Below are 22,398 nucleotides of genomic sequence, written 5' to 3'. Positions count from 1 at the left end.
GGCAACAAGTTCCCAACCCATAGTCAGTAGGAAAAAAGATATTGCTACCACTAAGGAAACTCCAATGGATTTCAGAGTCTGTGTTGAATGCTCTGGTTATTCAGAAAATTACAAAGGTCTTAGGATATCTATGCCAGGAACTAGGTTCAAAAACAAAGTATTAGAAGATGAGATTGTCCTAGCATCCCCATCTACAGAGTCTTAAGTTTGCTTCAGGAAATGAGGGGCAAAAACCAAATGTATATATATCCTTAACATTGCTTTTTTTAAATAATATTTTAATGGGTTTTATTATGACATATTCAGTCACTGTGACCCTCTCTCTCCATCCTCCTCTTCCCTCCCACTGATCCATTCCTCTTCCCAAATAGTCCCTGTTATCATGGAAGAAGAGTCAATTTTAGTCATATTTGCATATAATCTTAGTAAAAATGCAAAGGTTGAACAAAAATAGCAATGACAATTACTGAAATTTCCTAACTGAAAAATATGCAAATATAAAACATACAGGAGGCCTCCTTTTCATCATACCAAAATTGCATAGAGAATCTTTCATTATTTTCTGTGGCTATTTCTGGGCTTTGAGTCTGACTCCCAGAGTCCTTGGTAGTATGACCTCAGCTGATCTTTTTGATTTATCCCCTGCCATTCCCTAGGCTTATTTTCAATAGAGTAATAGTTTTATTACTATTGAATTACATGAGTTCCTTATTATATATACAGTGTATTTGTCAGCTTTCTATTACTATAACAAAATACTTGAGATAATTAACATATAAAGAGAAAAGGTTTGTTTTGGTTCATAGTTTTGGAGGTTTCAGTGCATAACTAGGTCACTCCATTATTTGGGGTCTGTGGGAAGGCAGGACTTCATGGCAGAAGTGCATGGCAGAGCTAAATCACTTATCCCATGACCAGGAAGCTAAAGAGAGAGAGACCATCTGAGGTCCCACGATCTCCCTCCCTAAGGTCTAAGGACCTCCCACTGACCTCACCTCATAAAAATTCCACCACTTCCTAGTAGTATCACCCTGAGGATCAAGCCTTTAATACATTAGCATTTGGGGTTAATCAAGATCCAAATACTGGTATATAACATGCAGGCTTTTTATTAGTCCATAGGTTCCCATTTCACTCTTGATTATTTCCCTAGCTTTTTATTTTGATGTCTCAGTTTTCTCATGGTTTTTTTCCCCCAGTTTGTTGCCTAGGTTTTTAGAATCATGTCTATGAAACCATTGCCAAGACCAGTACAATGACAGTGTTCTTCTATGACTGTTTCTCAATGTCAGTAACCATCAGGAAAATGCAAATCAAAACCACAATTATATATCACCTCATACTTGTTAGGATGGATACTATCAAAAACAAATGAAAGGCAAGAGTGTTGGAAAAAATTGGTGAAATTCAAACTCTTTACACTTCACAGTAATGCAAAAGAGTGCAGCCACCGAAAGACAGCACAGAGGTTCCTCAAGAAATGAAAATTAGAACTAGCAGATAATCCAGCAGAACCACATCTGGGTAATTATCCAATAGAATTGATATCAGGATCTCAAAGAGATATTTTCCTGCCCATATTTATTGAGTATGCTACTATTCAAATTAGCCAAAATGTGGGGAAAACCTAAGTGTCCATCAACAGATCAAGGGATAAAATAATAGGTGGTATATTCATTCAATGGATATTATTTGGCCTTAAAAACCAAATCTGCCATATGTGACAACATGGATAGTTTTTAGGACATTGTGCTACTCTAGTGTTAGATTTAGGATTCTGGACATTATGGACATAATTGATGACAACACTATGATAACCAGTCAGAGGATAAATACCACATGATACCAATTATAAGAAGTTATGTAAATGGTCAACTGCATAGAAGTGAAGAAGAGAATGGTGGTTGCCAGGAGCTGAAACAAAAAGACTGTGAGTTGCTAATCAGTGGGCATAAAATTCCAATTGTCCAATATGAGTTATTTCTAGAAATCTGTGGTGCAACATTGTACATATAAATTTCAGGCAAAATGAGCAAGACCCTATCTGAAAAACAAGCTAAAGCAAAAAGACTAGGGGCATGGCTCAAATGGTAGAGTGCTTGCTTAGCCAGCATGAAGCCTTGAGTTCAACCCCTAGTAATGCCAAAATATCATGTGGCATTCCACAAATATGCGTGGTTTATATGTAACAGTTAAAAATCTATTTTTAATTTGCTAAAATATCCATTCTCCTTCTAGATCAGAAATTCAAAGCCTGTGAAATTATTCAAAAAGTGGTTTTAAAAAGTCAGTAAAGATTTTTCCCTACAGACAGAACAATAAACAGTCCTCATTTGTATCTAATCTCTGGTTGACAGCTCTGGACCTTGCTGAGATCTCTGAGGTAATCCCTTCAGAAGGCAGCAGTTGCCTTGCATTTTCTCAGGGATTTGTCTTCCTTGGGATTCAATTCAGAATGACTGCCATTTTGGATTAGATATCAGAGACACTGTTTCAGTTAGCAAAAGAAGTGCTTCCATAAGGAAAAAGGAAATAACCCAATTTTTATTTTGTTTGCATTAACAATAGCTAAAGCAGAACTTCTTTCAGAATTCACGATGAAGTCCATTAGTCATTCATTTCAGCCTCACTCAAGTCTTTCCAATTTCTATTATAATTTGAAACACATTTCTGAAAGTTACTGATATTCTGTTCATGTTTTGAATTCTACAGAAGGTTTTGAATGCTTAAAACTGCTGGGAAACAATACTTCTTCTGAGGTACATGTCTAAAAGGCATGCTGGGGTCAGAGGAATGGATTTCATGGACTTTTCTCTGCAGAATTTCAAGGGAGAGTCTCTCTTAAAATATCTGAAAAGTTGGAAGATGTTTTTAGCAAGAATGTACATGACACAAAATGAGAGTTGATGTTTCTATAATATCCAGATGAAAAGAATATGACATAGTCCTATTTTGTAATTCTTTATAGATGTCACATTCAGAAATATTGTGTTAGATATCCAATATTTTTGATAATGATTGAATTTTAAATAGAATTTTAAAGGTATGTGCAACATTTTACCTGAATATGCTACTGATATCGCAAACTCAAGTTCAAAGTGAAATTAGCAATCCTCACCATGAACATATTACTTACTATTTATGAAAATAAATGAAATAATTTATCTGTACAAGCTTTCAATTACCCAGGCTGAGAATTTAAGATTATTTTCACTTCTTTCTCTTTCTTGGTCCCAATACGAAAGGGACCTCATGATCCCATAATTCTAGCTTGTGTTAAGTCACACAATATTTGTATTTCCTTTATTCTGTAATTATTACTGCCATTATGGCATTAACTATCTCCTGGAGTTAAAATAACATTTATTATTATAATGAATATTCTACAAATTTGTAGTTTTATAATTAATTATTTATTGGAGTTTTCTAAATGGACAATTATGTGGTACAGATACATAGGGTGCTGAGAGTTTTTATAATGAATGGGCACTGGATTTTGTCAAACACTTTTCTGTGTCTCTTGAGAAGAACATAGGTAGTTTTCCTTCATTAGTCTATTGATGTGAAAGATTGCATTCATTAATTTTCTGATATTGATCAGTCTTATATAAAAGGGATAAATCCTGCTGCTCATGATCTATGATAATTTTAATATATCATTAGACTCAACCTCCAAATATTTTGTTAAGAATTATATCTATGTTCACCATAAACACTGGTTTATAGTTTTCCTTCCTTGCAATGTCTTGTTCTGGTTTTGGTCTTAGGGTAGTGCTCATAGAATGGTTGGGAAGTGTCTCCTCTGCTTCTATTTTCTAGAAATGAATGCACAGAAGTAATATAATTTCTCACTCAAACATGTAGAATTCTCTATTGAACCCACTAGGACCTGCCACTTTTTTTCTGAATATTATTAATTATTTTTAATAATTACAAGACTATTGTCTATTCTGTCTTGGGTAAGTTCTAGCAGATCATGTTTTTCAAGGAGTTGGGCCATTTCATCTAGTTTATTAAATTTTTGGGCATAGATATTCATAATATTCCTTTGTTATCCTTATTGTAGCTATAGAATCATGGCTGATAATTCTTCTCTCATTTCTTATGCCAATAATTTGTCTACTCTCTATTTATTTTCTTCCTTAGACTGGTGAAAGACCTAACAAATTTTATTGCTATTTTCAAAGCAAAGGCTTTTATTTTTATTAATTACTCTTCATTGTTCTCTTGGTTTCAGTTTGAATAATTGCTTGTGTAATTTTGCTATTATTTTATGCTTGTCCTATTTTTGTAATGCTTCTTGTATTTTGCTTTCCTAAACTGTAAACTTTGGTTATTGATTTTACATTATTCTTCTTTCCTAATATACTGTGTATTCATTCAATGCTTTCCATCATAGCACTGATTTCACTGTTTCCCACAAATTCTGATAGTGTCCATTCTTATTTTATGTAGTTCAAAGTATTTTAGAATTTTTTTGAAACTTCTTAGTTTCATGTGTATTTAGAAGTATGTTGTTTAATCTTTAAGTATTTTAGGTTTTTCCAGCCGCTCTTCTGTTACTGATTTCTACTTTAACTCGAACTATACTTTATATGATTTCTATCCCTTTTAGATTCATTGAGATGTGTTTATGGCCCAAAATGTGGTCTATCTTGGTGAATGTTCCATGTGAGCTTGATAAGATGTGTATTATGCTGATGTTGGATAAGGTAGGTTATAGACAGCATGTGTATCCACACATATAGTAAGTGGTGATAAAAGACATGGAAAGACAATAGCTACCAATTTTGTTGTCTGTCTCAATGTATAATAAGAGAGAGTGAACATGGAGTAAGAAAGAAGACTTATGAATCTTATAGTCTACCTGAAGGAAGTATTAAGAAATCATGCCTTTACACTTCTGTGTGAAGAGTACTTTCCTACAAATATTATGGAAGACAATGAAGATAGGCTCTCTAGGTAGATGACATTCAAAGTATGACCTACAGCATGGACACAAGTGGAGGGGGCAGAGATTCATCATTAGTGTGTGGGTAAGTTCCGAGACCACAGCAATCAAATGGTCAAAGGCCTGCGTTATGTGGAGGAGGCAGTGGATAAAGACAAGCATAGAGATCTGGAGTGCATCATTTTGAAGGTATTGGGAAAGAAGGCATCAGAAGGAAGCTATTCTGAAGGTATTATGGGTTTTAATTGTGGAAGTGGCATGCTTAAGTTTAATTTCAAGGCACCAACTCTGGCTACTGAAGAAAGTGTAGATTGGTTGGAGGTGAGGATGAACCAAAATGAAGAAAGGTAGCTAAGTGATTATTTTAGTTGTTCAAACAAAGATATGGCAGTGATCTGAATAAGGATAACGATAGCAGAGAAAGTGGACTTGTTTAGTATCTTATTGCTTTGAAACATTTCTACCACCCTTGTGGTAGTTTGCATTTTCTGCAGATGTCTTCAACCATAAACATAAGCTTCTTATTCTTCAATGTGACCTCATCCCTTCCTTATCAAAAGACAGTCTCTCTTCCCTTCAGTTACATTTGGGTTAGATGTTTTTTGTTGGTTTTAGTTCTGGTTTTGGCATCATTGAGGTCTGAACTCAGACACTTTGTGCTTGCTAGCAAGTGCTCAACCATTTGAGCTACAACCCCAAGTTATTTGTTGCTTAGTTATTTTTCTAGATAGGGTCTCACATTGTTTCCTATGGACAGCCTGAAACCACTATACTCTTACCCATGGTCTCCAGAGTCACTGGGATTATAGAAGTACACCACCATGCCTGGCTTATCTGTTAAACCAGGGGTCTTGCTAAGCTTGTCACCTGCCTCTGGGCTAGCCTGAAAATGCAATTCTCCCATTCTCTGCCTTCTGAGTTAGCTGGGACTATAGGCAGAAACCATTGGGTTGACCCTCTGGGTTGGTTTATTGACATGCTTGATCAATAGACTATAACAGAAATAACTTTTTGGAAGTTTGAGGTTAGGTCATAAGAAGTCTCATGGCTTCTTCCTGGACCTCCTCAAATGCTTGCTGTTATGCATTCCCTCTCAGAACCCAAACCTCGCTGCTAGAATCCCAGACCATGTGGAGTGGTCACATTGTTGCCCCAGCAGGACAGTCTTCACTAAAATTCCTGACTGACAGTCAGCAACAACTGCCAACCCTATGAGTTAGCCATTTTGAATATTTATTGCAATTGAGTGCTTATTAATGTCTGACTGTACTAGATGAGAAACCTTGTGAACTTAGTGCCCAGCAGAATCCAGTTAACCCAAAGAGCTTTGAACAATAATAATCAGGTTTTATTTTAAGTCAAGTCTTAGGGCTTAGATGCTTTGTTCCACAGCAAAGACCAACCAAAAACATCTTCAACACTTGCCATAATCAAATTCTACCCTTTCTCTCAAGTATTCTTTCCACATCTCCTTCTACACTCTTCTCAATCTGTAGCTGATCGACTTCCATTGACTTCATTTAGTGACATGCTTCTTTTCCTTAAAGTTTCAATAGCAAAACACCATTGTCTCTGGATCTCCCAAGAAAGATTTTTTTCCCCACTCACTACAGACTAGAATGGAAAATTCACTTCTGAGAAAATAGTACTGAAATGAGTGAATTTATTAAAATTATGTGTTCCTGCTGTGCATCTTTGGTTCTCAGAATAAGGTATTTGATTACTTTATCTTGATTGACTTGTAATGCTCATTATGTCAGCTAAATTAGAGACGCAAAGATAAGTACAGGAAATCTCACTAGGAATGACCTAAATTACAATAAAAACAAAATCTTTGAAGCTTAATATTCTACAAGCTTAGGCCAATTTCTTTATTTACTTGATTTTTTTCCATTTAACATTCCAATTTGAGAGAAATACTGAACTATATCCAATATGGATTACATATTCTTCATCTAATTATAACTTAGTATCTAGCATTATTGTCAGAATTCATTGCTTGTGCTGCATTTTAGTTGCTGTTGTTACTGTTTTTGTTAAATTGAAAACATATAAATCATTCTAGGGAAGAGAGGCAATTATAAAATGTAAGCCCAATTTTCCATAGCTAATTTTGGAGTGAAGGAAACTAGCTAAACGATTGCTTCAGCAGTCTGGGTAAGACATTCACACAGTAAGATACTGTTCCTATGCTGAGAAACATCTGGTCTACAGGGAGTCAAACATAGTAAGCAATAATGCAATATGGTAGAGTTAAGTACTAAGCTAAACTCAAAGGCTAATGGGAACATACAGAAGAAAGTCATCAACTCTCCCTTCAGAAGTGATGGGGGAACAGGTGGAACGTGAGCCACATTTTATGCAGTGGGGAAGAGAGAAAGGCAATCCAGGAATGTGACTTACACAGGCAAAAGCAAGGAATTGTTAGGGTGTCTATGGCATTAGAACAGGTCTGAGAAGTTAGGTTGACTTGAACTTGAATTGTGTGAGGTCATAGTAATAGTTTGAGATAAGCCTGTGATGGTAGGTTTCCAGCAGATCACAGAACATTATTTGACATGCTAAGGAGTTTGAGTTGTGTTCTATACTCAACTGTTGTTAATGAAGAGCAAAAAGAACATTTCCTTTGCATGAAAGTGGCAATCCGACTGGGGGTCCAAAAGCATAATTGTAGTACTGTTAAGGAGACAAAGCCCAGTTCCAAAAGCATATGTAAGGGAACATCATATTACATTCTGACAATTCCAATGACTTTCAAAATACCCTTGGTGACAATTTCATAGCTTTTTATTCTCTCTTCTAATTCTGATACTGATATTCACTCCAAAATAATAATTTTACTTGACACCAAATGGGAAAAATAGAGCATTCTGAATAGGATTTTCACAATATCTGCCTCTCCCTGAATGCTCTGCCTTTTCTTCTATGAACAAACTAGCCATCCTCCTAATGAAGACCAAGCCTTCTGCTTGCCCTCTAGATTACATCTTCTCTGCCTTCTCTAATGTATTCCGTTCCTTGAGTTTAATCGCATGGTTCCTTTTTATGGAATCTGTTCTATCATCACAAAATGTTGCCATTGCTGCCATTTTAAAATACAAACATCCTTTGCCTAGTTCCTGCCTCATGTCCTTCCTTCTCCCCCCAAAGAACTGTCTATATTCAGTATCTCTGAGTTTCCTTCTTCTGAGCTCTCAGATCAAGGCTGTGTCATTTCTTATCATAAAACTCCTCTGTCCAATGGCCAGTCATTTGTCCTCATGATACTCTTCATGCTTTCTGTACTTGGATTCCAGGATTCTACTGACCATTTTATTCTTCAGCAAGTGGAAACTTCTTTTAGGTCTCATTGTAGCTTTTCTTACTGACCTTTGAAATGGAGTCTTTGGTGATTCTGTCCTTGAATATTTTCTCTTTACATACAGTTCCTCTGTGTAATTATTCAATGGGGAGCAATGAATGTTATCTATATACTGATGAACCCAAGTTCATTTTTCATCAGAACAGAGGCATATATCAACTGACCTAAGAGCTCTGCCTCTGTGCCTAATAGGTGCAAATTAGACCGCTTAATCTTTCCCTACTATCTACTCTAGTTACAGTCTTCCCTACCTCACTTAATAGCAAGTTCATCAGGTATCTCTGGCCACAATTTAAATATCAAACTATTAATGACCTAAACTTGTCTCTTACTGTCATACCCCATATCTGGTTAATAATCAAATATTATTGATAGTACCTTCAAAATGCAAATATAATCTGATCACCATCACCACTTCCATACTAATGTGTTAGTAGGGGCCACTATCAATTGGTCCAGTCCATCCTCTTCTTAACTGGAATTATAATTATAATAGAGCACCCCTTGCCTCTGATTTCAATTCCTCTTTTTCTCAAAATAGCAACAAGATTTTAACATTTATAATAGAGTGTGATCATATCTCTTCTCTGTTCAATATTCTGAAATAAAATGAGTCATGTAAAAAAATCCCAAATAAAAAACAAAGCCACTGTGGTGAGGCTTTATACTGTGAGGGTTCCCTCCATTCCACTGCTCCTCTGGCCTCATGTTGTTTTCAGCTCTTCTTGTCAATCCAGTACACCTCCCCTCCACTGGCCATTGCATGTTCCTTAAGCTTGCCAGGCATGCTTTCATCTCAAGGTCTTTCCTCCACCTTGAATTCCATTTCTGGAGGTGTTGACTAGGCCTAATCCCTTATCTTCTCTAGGAATTTAATCAAAAACTACCTTCTCTAAAAAAAAGTTTCTTTGGGTATTTTAAATATACATATATATGTGTATGTATATGTACATATGTATGTACATGTTATGTATGCTGTACTGAATTTTAAACTCAGGGTCTCTCGCATTTTCTAGCCCAGTGCTCTACCACTTGAGCCACACCCCCAGGCCTTTTCACTTTGGTTACTTTTGAAATAAGATATCACTTTATGTCTGGGATGGCCTGAGGCACAATACTTCTTTATGCTTTCTACATAACGTGGACGACAGCCACACACCACCATGCAAAACTCTTATTGGTTGAGATGAGGTTTTACTAAATTTTTGCCTAGGCTGGCTTCAAACCATGATCCTCCTGATCTCTGCCTCCCAAGTAGCTAGGCATTCTATTTTAAAATTACAACTTTCACTTGGTGACCTTTCTCAATCCCTTTTCCTGATTTGTGTTAATAGCATTAATTATCTACTTATATTATTTTTTGTATCACTTATTGTGCTCCATGAAAGCAATATTTTTGCCTATCTTGATTATTGTCTTGTTCCCATTACTTGAGTAGTTTTAGATAAATAATAGGAATCTAAGAAATATCTGTCAAATGAATGAATTAAAAAACAACTGCAAAAGGATATAAGCAAATATAGAAGGCAAATTGGGGAAAATGTAGCATGTGTGTTGTGGGGAAGAGATTAATCTCACTTACATTAAAGAAGGTTTACCAATTATTAAGTCCAATACTCAAAAAAGAAAATAAATACATGTAGCCTGAAACTGGAAAGAATGAAATTATCAGCAATTAAAACATATAAATCAAGACAATAATTACAGACATTGTTTACAATGGTAAAGATGTGAAAGAAATGTGTTTGCAAGGCATATAAAACTAAGAAATGAAGAGTATCTCTGATTACAAGGAGAAAACAGATTAGCTAAAATCAGAGAAAATTGAAAATATGCATCAGAAGTTAAAGACTAAGTCTGCCCTTCAATGTAGAAAAACCCTTTCTGAAATTTATTCTTTCATTCACTTACATTCAAAGTGTGTGGGCAGAATGAAGAGCAATAACCAGAAGAGTCCTTCCCCTTGAATCTCAGGTTTGAGTACTCACATTCATGTCAATTGGCATAGAAAATAGCTTTAAATTATATCTGGAAGATTGTTAAAAAAGAGAGCTACATTAAAACCTGAGGTTATAAAAGTCTATAACTAAGGATTTGAGCTATTTTGAACGTCAAGGAAGACTTTTTAAGAAGAGATTATTTTAGAATTGAAATCTTATGATAAGCACAAGCCTTAAAAGTTTACCAAGGCAGAATAGTGACTAAATTGACTTTTTTGCCTACCTGTTAAGTAGATACTTGCTAAGCACAGAGGCTGAGATAATGAATGAGACAATCATAGGCCCAGCGATCAGTTTCCATATCTAGTGAGAGATAATTGTGGTTTGTGTGGCAAGAGACTATTGAGATGAAGGAGAAGAGGGTCCATTTGAGATGTTTTTTGGCATTTCATACAATGGGCTTGACAATGGATTTGTCTTAGCAAAGAAAAAGCGGAATCTTAGATGTCTTTTATAAATTTAACTTACCACTAGATTAATTAATGTGTGCCATTTATTGCGCTGGCAAAATGGACTTCATTGGAGATAGGAGCATCAAAGTTCCTAATATAGACTATCAACTTTAAACTACCTCTGAGATACTTAATAGAAGTTGACAAATCATCATTTTTCTAAGAATACTAAAAGTAGGAAAATCAGACCGGGTTGTTTATATAAATCCAGAAGATGGGAGAATAGAGATGGAATTTTACACTACTACACTGACTAAGGGAAACAAAAAACAATGAAATAAGTATAAAGTTAGAGGAGTGATGAGAACATGAGAAACAGCAAGAAGTGAAATGAGAAGAGAACAAAAGAGAAAAATAAATAGGAAGAGAATTAATAAGCCCAGAAGGAATCAGAACATTTTGAGTTTGGCCAGCAGGAATGGAATCAGAAAAGTTCACAGAGAGAGAGAAATGTGTGAGCAAAAAGAAGGCAACAGGCTCCAAAGCCTCCCAGTTGACAGAACTGACCTTCAATGGAAAACTGGAAGAGTATGGCAAGTTAGCATCTCTCTTTTCTCAGAAGTGAATAAGATAAGCCAGGAGTGTGTTGTGTGTTCAGTTTCTGCATGACGGTGAAAATGAATTTGGGGGAATTACCTTATGATGGCTATTGTATTCTCCATGAAGTGTGAGCTCAGTCATCTCTGAAAATATGGAGAGAGGATGGGAAAATTTGGAAGTTCAAGGAGGATAAAGTTTTAAAATAAGCAATAGTAGAGTGGGAAAATATGGCCAAACAGAAAATTTGGGTGATATATGTAAGCTAATTGATATAAATACATTGTAAAGCTGATTTTGTCTGTCATGTGATCTTTTTTATACAACTACAACTAAGAAGAACCAGAAATAAGATAACAGGGTAAAGTTAGTGTTCAATTTCTAGCACCTGAGGGTGATAAACAATACAGAGGACTAAATAGAGTGCTTTAATTTGCTGATAAGAATTATATTAAATTATATAGTAGCCGTACAATTATATAATCTTTGTTTATAAAATGAAATATTAAAATCTGTACAAATATTCATCAGCAAAGAATTGGTCAATAATACTTAGATACACAGTCTAAAAGGTTATTACACATAAATTTAAAATGATGATTTTATATTGATGTTAAATGATGTCCAGGATATACAGTTAAATGGGAAATGTGGACTACCAAAATGTAACCAAGATATTATTTCCTTTATTTATATTTCATAACAATTCTTTGACCCTAGGTGTTGGCAAGGAAGAAGAGCAACTGAAACAATCACTTCTTGCCACTGAAGATGTAAATGGTTATTGTCACTTTGGAAAATCCTTTGAAACAGAATATTAAAAACCATATGCATATCCATGGAAAGCACCAATTCTACTCCTTGGTATATACTAAACAGAAACATGTCCACCAGTTCCATCATAAGGCATCCACTAGAATTTCATAAAAAAATATTTCTAATAGCCCCAAATCTGAAGCAACCAAATCATCAAAAAAGTTAAGTGTTATACATTTATATGATGCAATTATAGGTACCAATGAGAATAAGCAAATTACAATAACATATAACAATGTGAATATTTCTTATGTTCCTAATATTATGCAAAATAAGCCAACATAAAAGAGTGAAAAGTGTATGATTCTATTTATGAAAATTACAAATAAGAAAAACAAGTCTATGGTTAAGTTAGTAAAAATAGCTTACTTGTGGTGGAAGGGGTAGTGATGGGAAGACTTATGGGTAGAGATCTCAAATGTTCTGTCTCCAGAATGCATATCATTACTTCACTGTATATGTATGCTATGCTTTAATAACCATTACAGAAAATAATTTTCATTAATGAAAAACATATCCAGAGAGAACTATATTAATATGTTCATAGTTATGTTATCTCTATGATTAGTTTATTGGTGCCTTCTATATTTTCCTCCTACATCTTGTGCCATGTGGATTTTTGCATTGCAGCTATATTACTTTTGTCAGAAAAAAAAACCAAGGAAGTTCTTTGCTTTTTCAAAACATGAAAATGGTTTTTAAGAATTACCACTCTAAAAGCCATGTAGTTCATTTTTCATCTTTAAAAAAAGAAAACAGCCTACATCTTCAAACACTTTTGGGATACTTAAAAATAAAATTAATATCAGTTCTTATTATTTTAGTCAGTTGTCAGCATTTGGCCTCAATAATTTAATTTTTTATATATTAAAAAAAACAGCCTAATACTAAAACAAATTGTTTGCCTATTTCTGGCATTAACTTTTAAATTGGGCAGGGACCATCTATTAAAACTGAGCTAATCTCCTTATATTCTTTACTGTGAACTCATTTTTTTAAAACACCTACTTATATTTCACCTCTAATGGAATGGGAAAGGATACTGCAGAAAATGCTCAATTATTGTTAATCCTCTCCTTTCCCATGCCCGTCATATCAATCTCCTTAAGTGTTTTCCCCCTTCACAGTGCAATGGTCTATTTAACAAAATGTATGTAGTTAACTTTGTTGCTATAATAAAGCTCAAGAGGATGGAATTAGATTAGTTTAGGGTAATTATTTATAATTAGATATTCTTAATGGAAACTGAATAAGTCCTAAGTTAGTCTAAAAACTTGCTTGCTTAAATATGCTGCTCTGTTGACAAATCCCCCCTTTTCCTTCCCACATGGAAACAAGAAAACTGCTCCCCAGTTCTCAAGGCAGTCCTCCATCTGCTCAGAAAATAACCCAAGCCACATTCAGACAAAGTTTATAAAAAAATAGTTATTGGTCATCAATTAAAGTACAGCTAGTTAAAAGCTGGAAATTTGCATTTTTATAGAGGCAACTACCTCTTCATTTTCCAGGGGAAGGGTCGAGAAAAGGAGTCAATGCTGCAGTAAATGTGACTTACATCAAAAAAGTGCAGTGAACTGGGAGGGGCAAATGAGGGACAGAAGCCTCTGAGACAAGAAGGTGTGATTACCTATTGTCTATTCAGTTAGACTCCTGGAGATGAAAGTCTCTTGAAAACTATCAGATAACTGTCCATATTTGAGGATGGGCAGAAAAACTACTCCTGGGTACTGGCCCAGTTCCATGAGGGTACCTGTGAACCACAGAACTCTTATGATCAATATGGTATTTAGTGAGCCATGCCAATGAAACAACATCTGCTTTGCATCAAGGAAGTCTTCACACCAAGTGGGTAGAAGAGATAGCCAAAGACACAAACAGCCAGCACTCCTATAAAATCACCAGGACTTTGATTTTTATCTTTGTCTCATCAAAACCACAGAGAGGTTAACTTCTCTAATTGACAGATGTGTAAAGTCTGGTGCAAGAAGATGCCTGACATGCCTTACGAGGCTCTAGCAGAAGAATGTTTTCATCCCTACCATGTGAAAAATTTACGTTTAAATGACTTCCACATGGAGGACTTTGTGTTAGGCCATGTGAATCCCTGGCTTTTGTCTTTTCCATGCTATTGCTCCCTAAATTAGATTTGTTCATTTGGTTAAACTCTTTTATGTAGATTCCAAATAGTAGATTCCTCTTGATCCCAACACAATGAAACTTTTGGGTAAACACCTCTTAAATCAGAAAAGAGAATCAGATTTGAGCAACCAAGAATTCTGATTGGACTAGAGAGATTCTGCAACTATAGTTGTTAAGTATCTTATAAGTATCTGTCTAACATTAAGCAGCAGAGACAGAAAAGAGAGACAAACTAGGGATACTCAATTACTATAAATAACAATGTCTAGTTTGAGGACCATAGTTAATTTTCTTTTTGGTTCAACATATAAAATTTGAAGGTTGTCCACTATCTCTTAAGGAAAATCACAGTAACTCAGATTCTAATATGTCTTTGAATTATACATAAATAAATAATAGAAACTGGTACATTAAGTGAGAGAGTTATGAAACATTATTCCAATGTTAATTGAGCACTGGCCTTATAATATGAAACTTGTATATATACTTACTTCAGCCGCAATGTAGATATCAATCACTCCTTTTTTCAGAGAAAATCACTGACCAGCATAATTTAATTTGTTCAAGGTTACACAGACAATAACAGATGGAAGAAGGTCAAATCATTATCTTATTTTAAAGACCATGTTGGTATCTTACACTACTTTGAGTCACCTGGGTCTTTGGATTATTATGTATGACATTTTAAAACATGCCCACAAAGTCTTTGACATTCTTTCTTTCAAAAGAAAGGATTTTATTGTCTTCCCTTGAATTTGCTCTTAACTCAATGATACATTTGAAGCCAATATACTACAGTTCAAGTGATATTATATGGCTTCTGTGGCTAAGCCAGAAAAAGACCTGTGGCTTCTACCACATTTGGCATATTCTGAGAGAAGCCATCCTCCATGAAAAACATCTGGCTTTCCTGAGATTACCATGTTGGAAAAGCCATATGTAAGTCTCTGTTTGACAGTCTAGCTCTAGTCAAGCTACAAGTCAATAGCCAGTATCAACCTCTAGTCATTTGATAGAGCCATCTTAAAAGTTCAATCAAATTGAGTTTTACACTGACTGTAATGTTGAAAAAGACACAAATGAATAGAAAGATTACTCATGTTCTTGTATTTAAAGAATTAATGTTGCTAAATGTGCATAATTTTTCTTACCAAGCGTGACTACAGATTCAAAGCAATCCTTGTCAAAGATTTCATTATCATTTTTTCATGAAAGTAGAAAAAAACAGTTCTAACATATGGAAACCACAAAGTGAGAATAGTCAAAGAATGCTGAAAGAACAAAACTGGAGATATCATGCCCTAATTTCAAAATGTACTACAAAGCTATAATAACCAAAGCAGTATGGGAATGATAAAGAAAAACAAGGCATATGAACCAATGAAACAGAATAAAGAACCACGAATTAAACTCATATATATATACAATAAACTAACCTTTCACAATGGTGCTAAGAATATACAATAGAGAAAGTATAATCTTTTCAACAAATGGTTTGCGGAAAATGGATATTCATATGCAGAAGAATAAAATTATATCCTTTCTCATACCATATACAAAAATCAACTCAAAATCTCAAGATGGATTGAAGACTTAAACATTAGACTGGAACTATGAAAATATTACAGGAAAACTGGGGAAACCTTTCTAACCCTGGTTTGGTTAATGAGTTCTTAGACATGCAATGAGGCATATGCATTTTAAGAAAAAAAATTTCAAGTAGAATTATATTAAACTAAAAAGTATCAGACAGCAAAACAATCAACAGTTAAGAAACACCTATAGAATCAGAGAAATATTGACTGACCACATAACTGATAAAATGTTAACATCTAAAATATATAAGGAATTCAAATAACTCAATAGCAAGGAAAAAAAAAACAAATCAAAAATGGGCAAAGGACCTTTCTCAAAAGATTACAAATGACCAACATTTGAATTAATTTTGTCTGTTTAAACTTTATTCTTCTACTACTAGCTTATACTCAGTATCTATCCTCACATATGTTCCCTTGATGTCTGACTATATATTTGAAACTCAAGTAATTCTTTTGAGTATAGTCTACCACCTCATGGATCACACTTTGTATCTTACTGTTAAGGTTCTGCTTGAGCTTAAGTCTAGTATAGGTCCACAAGCAAAGAAGAGTAGTGAATGGTCTGTTCATTTATGTGGCACTGAAACTGATAATTCAAATCCCTGAAATAATCCATTTCTTTGTCCCACTTCATCTAGTGACATCAGCCATTATATTCATTAATATGCCAAAAATGTTTGAAAGTATTATATTTATAATCACCTAGATCTGTACTTATAAGAGGAGACTTAGAAGTGACCAATGGTGATATTTTGTGTATCACTATTGCTATATCACTGCTTTTCTTACTCCTAAAAATAGTGTTATCAGTGTCTTTTAATATAAAAAGATAACATAGCAATTCTAGCAATCTTAGAAACAGTTCATAAAACTCATCCTTAAAATTCTGTCCCTTTATAACTATTCCAGGCACCCAAATCTGAATTAGCTATGTTTTATTCAGAGAAAGAAAAACAGTGTGTGTATGTATGTATAGTAATTGGCTCACCTGATTATGGAGCCTAAGAAGTTTCAAAAACTGCAAGCTATAGACTCAGGAGAGCCTATAACATAAACCTGAAGGCATGGGAACCAGGAGTGCTAATAATACAAATTCCAGTCTAAAAACCTTCAGGCTTGTGATCTAAGATGATTCAATGTTACAATTTGAGTCAGAAGTCAGGAAAGACCAATGTCCTTCAATTAATCTCCTTCAGCTCAATCATTCGGGCAGAAAGAGCTCCTTTCTATTCATGGTCAAGTCAATCTTTATGTTTCATTGTGACCTTCCACTAAGGGGATGTGGGATGCCCATAAATTATTCAGCCTGCTGGTTCAAGGGCTTATCTCATCCAAAAACATCCTTATATAGAATAAGGTTTGACAAAATACCTGGGCAGGCCACAGCTCAGTCAAGTTAACCCACAAAATTAACCAACACAAATACTCAAGAGTTTACATGGAGATTTAATTAGATAATGAACATGTGTACCTAGTGTACGTGGTGTAAAATAAGATTTCAACAAATTTTAGTCATTGTCAGCATTAATCGTTATTGTTAAGTACAATATAGAAAATATGTTCAGTACTTGCTCAGAAATTACAATATCAAGCCTGAAGTTTGGCTACTACTTTACCAGATTCTGGAAAACCAAGGTCAAGAATGATTTTTTTCAATGTCATTCTTGCACTAGATTCTTCTTAGGAGTAAAGGTCTCTTACTTACTAGTAATTCCTTTTATCTCCTAATTTTGAAGATTAGTTGAAGCCAAATCTTAACAGCCTCATTACCTTTAAACATAGAAACTTAAATGGAGAAAAGGAAATATTGGAAAGAGATATCTACATTTAAATAAAAACCTACATCAATTTTTAATCCTAAATTACATCATTTAGTTTCTTAATAGAGATGGTCTCCAACTTAACAACTTTTGATGTTACAATGGCATGAAATCAATATGCAGTCAATAAATCATACTTTGAATTTTGATTTAACAACATTCGGTATTGTGGTGATTAATCTTGGTTGTCAGTTTGACTAGATTGAGAGACTCCTAGAAAATTAGCAAAACATGTTTCCAGTGTGTCTCTGAGTGTATTTCCAGAGAATATTGGCATATGGGTTTGCAAACTGTGAGAGGAAGCCCCATCAAGAATGTGAAAGGCACCTTTCAATCTCAGATGGAACAAAAAGCAGAAGAAGGGGGAAGCTTAAGCAAGCATGAGCACAGGCTCAATTCTTCTTGAATGGGCCTATTCTTTTGGTGGCTGCCATCATCCATGGACATCAGACTCCCTCTTCTTCAACCTTTCAATGTGAACTTGCACCAATGACTCTCCAGGGAGCTTGCAGGCCTTTAACCTCAGGCTGGGGCAGCACCACTAGTCTTTTCTTTTTGGAGGATTCCAGTTTCTTGGACTGACTTAACAGCTACTGGTTTCCCCAGCTATCTTGCTTGAAGATGCCTATTGTAGGACTATCCATGCTCTGATGGTATAAGACAATCTAATATATCCACTTTTATAATTTTATATATTCTATTTATTCTACTCCTCTGGATAACCCTGATTAATCCAAATCCAATAATCTCTTACTAACCTGGGCAGCAGCAGTAAGCCACAGTTTCCAGTCAGCCACATGACTCCAATGATAAACAACTGATACTTTATAAAGTACTATGTTGCAAAGAATTATGCTTAGTAGATTAGAGTGCTAAATGTAGTTTTGACTTGCAATATTTTCAACTTCTAGTATGTTCATCAGGAAATAACAACATCATAAGTAGAGACAGGTCTGTATAGTTAATGTAAACTTCCTTTAACTTCTTTCTAGCAAGAATAACATCATGGTAGGGTAGTGAAACTTCCACAGACTAATGGAAAATTTTCCAAGTATATCTGGTTTCAACAGTGATAGCACTGATTGGGGACATGCACAGAAACATACTTCATCATAGTTCTTACATCCTGCATTTTAAAGCTTTGCCCCCCCCATCATTCTTGCACAGTTTGTTCTACATGGTCACAATCTTGTATCTGTGCTTATTTCTCAGTTTTAAATTGTACAATGAAACCATAGTTACAAGTGCATATGTCGTAAGTATACAGCTCATTGAATCTTTACAAGCTGCACATAGTCTTTTAGCCAGCATCCAGAATAAGAAATGCTTATGTTATTTTAATTGCTATTTTCATTCTGTTTTAAGAATGCAGACTCTTCTAGAATTAAAGCAAACAGCCATTCAGTAGTTAATAATGAAGGACATAAGTAAGATTCAGCATTCAACTCTTAGCTCCACCACTGGCTAACCCTTGTCTGCCTGACCATTCTCATTCATAAAATAGGCACAATAGTATACCTACCTCTTAAGGGTATTAAATGAGTTAATACATGTAAAGAGCTTAGAAATTTCTGGGTCATAATAAGCTCTAAATAAATGTTAGCCATTTTTATTACTTGGTTCATTTCCCCTTATTCTACCTGTTACCAGATGGTGAGTAAAGTGATGTGAAGTGCTTTCTGAATGAATAGGAAGGAAAAATAAGAGTCTTTTCTTTAACAGAATATAAGGTTTCAATGAAATTACACCATGCAGAGAAAGCAATTTGTCCTGCTTATATGGAAGACAAACAAGGAACTGGACTTTGACTATAAGCAGTGTGAATGGAAGATGGCAGTGCTTCCGTGACTCACATTCACATTCAATAACAAGACCAGAGAGAAACTGCTTTTAGGAGCCCAACAGGGATCGTCACCTAAGTGTTGCTGTTTGGCTAAACAGCCACCCCATTCTTTTCTTCTACAGAGCCATTCCTTACACCTTTCGACTGTTTGGCCATATGACTCTCCTGAGATTGAGAAAGTGTGTCAGATTCCACTGATCCTTAACATAACAGAGGAGTGGTGGCCACAGTATACCAGAAAGGGCACTTTCATCGGTCTGGAGCACTCTGTTTCCATCAGAGGGAAGAATCTCACAACCAAACTGCCAGAGGGCTGAACAGTCAAGTAAAGCACTGAGCAAAGTGGGGTCACCTACATATCCAGGATAAGTCCCAATTTAACAAAAGAGTAAAATTCATGAAAAAGAAATTTGCCATAATGAATACCAAATTTTCACCATTTCTACACTCTGTTGAGTTACCAAGCTGTTTCAGAAAAAAAAAATTCCAAAGCTTGTTTCCCATTCTGAACAGGCATTCATTCCGTGAGACCATAAACTTGGAAATCATAATACACGTGACTTACTTGTTATCGCGTATCAGCAGAGGGTGTGCAGATACCCATGCAGTGCTCGGCGTGCATGTGATACAAGTTACCCATCGTGTCACTGGAAAATTGAAATACAAAGAAAAGTAACAAAAAAATCTTATAACTGAGTGCAAACACCTTTGAATTGTTACCATTGCTAGGGTTATTTTTCTGTGCATTTGTTCTCAGTTTCTTCCAGAAGCTTAAATTAGACACTGTCTTATTTTTGTTTAGTAAACCATGTTCATTTGTCACATTTACACAGTCCCCAGACTCTCAAAAGCAAACTACCTCATTTTCTGGCAGAGAGCAGAGGATGAGAATTGAAGCAATAGACTTTATACAAAGTACACTCTGTACTTCCTCCTCAGGGTAAGAATAGTTTCCATCCCAGACATACTCCAAAACCCTCCATGATTTTGATGACAGTAGCAGTAAAATATCATTTCTTATGTGCCAAAATGGGCAACAATAAATCTCAAGTTTCTTTTCACAACTTTGACAAGTTTAATTTACCAATTGAGATTTTTTTTTACTTAGTGGGACTCTTTGAGAACTAGAAAGGTATACTTGAATTTGTCTCTGCTCTACCAGATTAAATCTAGTTGTTCTCTATGTACCACTGCATCAAGTAGGATGCAGGTGTAAAAGAGTGCTGGCAAGAAGGGTCTCTTGGAGTTGTAAACCATATATAGACAGATGAGTGTCTCTCTGTGTTTGTGTACGAGAGACAGGAAAAACAGAGAGAGAGAGACAGAGAGAGAGAGAGAGACCGAGAAAGTGTAGGCCTATAGGAAATAAAGTAGGATTGAGTTATAGACATACTTTTTTACCCTCACTTGCATATATAATAACATAAGTGCCTAAAAGATTAAACAAACTATTGATATGGATATGTTAACAATAAAGGAAACATTAATATGGGTGAGATAAAGAGGCCAACTATGGGCCAAAGTCCTTCATTCATATTCCTTTTGTTTACTACTTAATGAAAACTGCAATTTAAAAACTAGGAAACTAATAGAAATAAATCACAGAAAAAAAATTAAAAATAATTAAAAACCAGGAAACAGAGATTGGCATCAGTTAAGTAAGAAATTTATAATCTTATTTACCATAATTAAGTAGAAATGAAAGTTTGAAATACACATTTATATACTGACTCCAAAGTCTGAATTAGGAAAAGAATGGAGAGGTGTAAGCATTGATATGGTAGTGACGGCAGCAGAGTGCCAGGTGAACTCTATCTGATTGCGAACAGTCAAGAGGACCAACACCTGCCTTCAGGGAGCCTGTTGGCCTTTTCTCTTGTCTGTACTAGGGTTTCATCCTAAGGGATTGAGGAGCAGGACATGGCTTGTTAATGCCCATATCCCCAGACAATACAGAATGACCACAGGTGGGGAGGGAGTTAGACCCTTCACAATACCTCCCAGTTTCATGCATTTACAAATTTCTGATTTCTTCCTAAATTTAAATTACCATCTTTTACCACCCATACCTACCACCTTGAAAAAGCAGTTTGCTGTACTTACAGTTCTCTTGGTCTTAAAGTAAAGGACAGATTGAAATGAGACTGGTACTATCATTGGTGTCTGTAGTGCAAGAGGATTTAGCACTGTGAGCTTAAATACAGGAGCAACAAAAGAGCTTTCCCCCCTTTTAAATGTTTTATGATTCAAAACAGCTTAAGAACCTAAATTAAAGTTAAAGTTTTAACTATAAGGTATTTCTGTCACAGATTAACATATTTCTCCCTGAGGATCTCTTCATAATTCTTGCTTTGTTTAGCTTGGTCTATTTGTTTGAAGATAATCTTGAAGTTAGACTTTTTCTTTGAACACAAATGCCCTCAGCAGTTGAGGTTAATGTCTTCAGGTCTCATTTTAACCACTCTTTTTCCACAAATCAGGCATTTATTTCATGTTCAATTACCTAGAACAGAAACATGAATCTCGAAGCTTCACCCCAGGCTATCCCATTGGTCACATTTTAGGAAACAGACGTATGTCAAAAGGTCCTCTTTCTCACCTCAACCAATTGCATTACCATTGAAAAAAAAAGTTTTATAAAAGAGACATGATGTGAAATAAACTAAGCTGCATATTTTTAAAGATAAACAATCAACTATTCAACTAGCATTGATTCTATACTTTTTATATGTCAGGTATTATGCTACATTCTGACACTGTTAAAGAAATCTAAAAATCTTTTGAGGGTCTTGAGGTGTGGCTCAAGTGGTAGAGCATTTGCCTAGCATGCACAAGGCCTTGAGTTTAATCTGCAGTACCTCAACAATAAAATAAGATAAAC

General features: G+C 35.1%; 1 long non-coding RNA gene across 1 annotated transcript in view; it reads right to left on the bottom strand.

The window, feature by feature from the left end:
* Positions 1 to 21,811, bottom strand: part of LOC141423375 (uncharacterized) — a 42,454-nt gene extending 20,643 nt beyond the window's left edge. The window contains exons 1-2 of the long non-coding RNA XR_012448174.1: positions 21,621 to 21,811; positions 20,083 to 20,164 (exon numbers count right to left, since the gene is read on the bottom strand). This is a non-coding gene — a long non-coding RNA (uncharacterized lncRNA). The remainder of the gene's footprint in view (positions 1 to 20,082; positions 20,165 to 21,620) is intronic.
* Positions 21,812 to 22,398: the final 587 nt, after the last annotated feature.

Source organism: Castor canadensis, chromosome 5 (genome assembly GCF_047511655.1).
Source record: "Castor canadensis chromosome 5, mCasCan1.hap1v2, whole genome shotgun sequence".
Classification (NCBI taxonomy): domain Eukaryota; kingdom Metazoa; phylum Chordata; class Mammalia; order Rodentia; family Castoridae; genus Castor; species Castor canadensis.
This window is presented reverse-complemented; position numbering and strand designations above follow the sequence as displayed.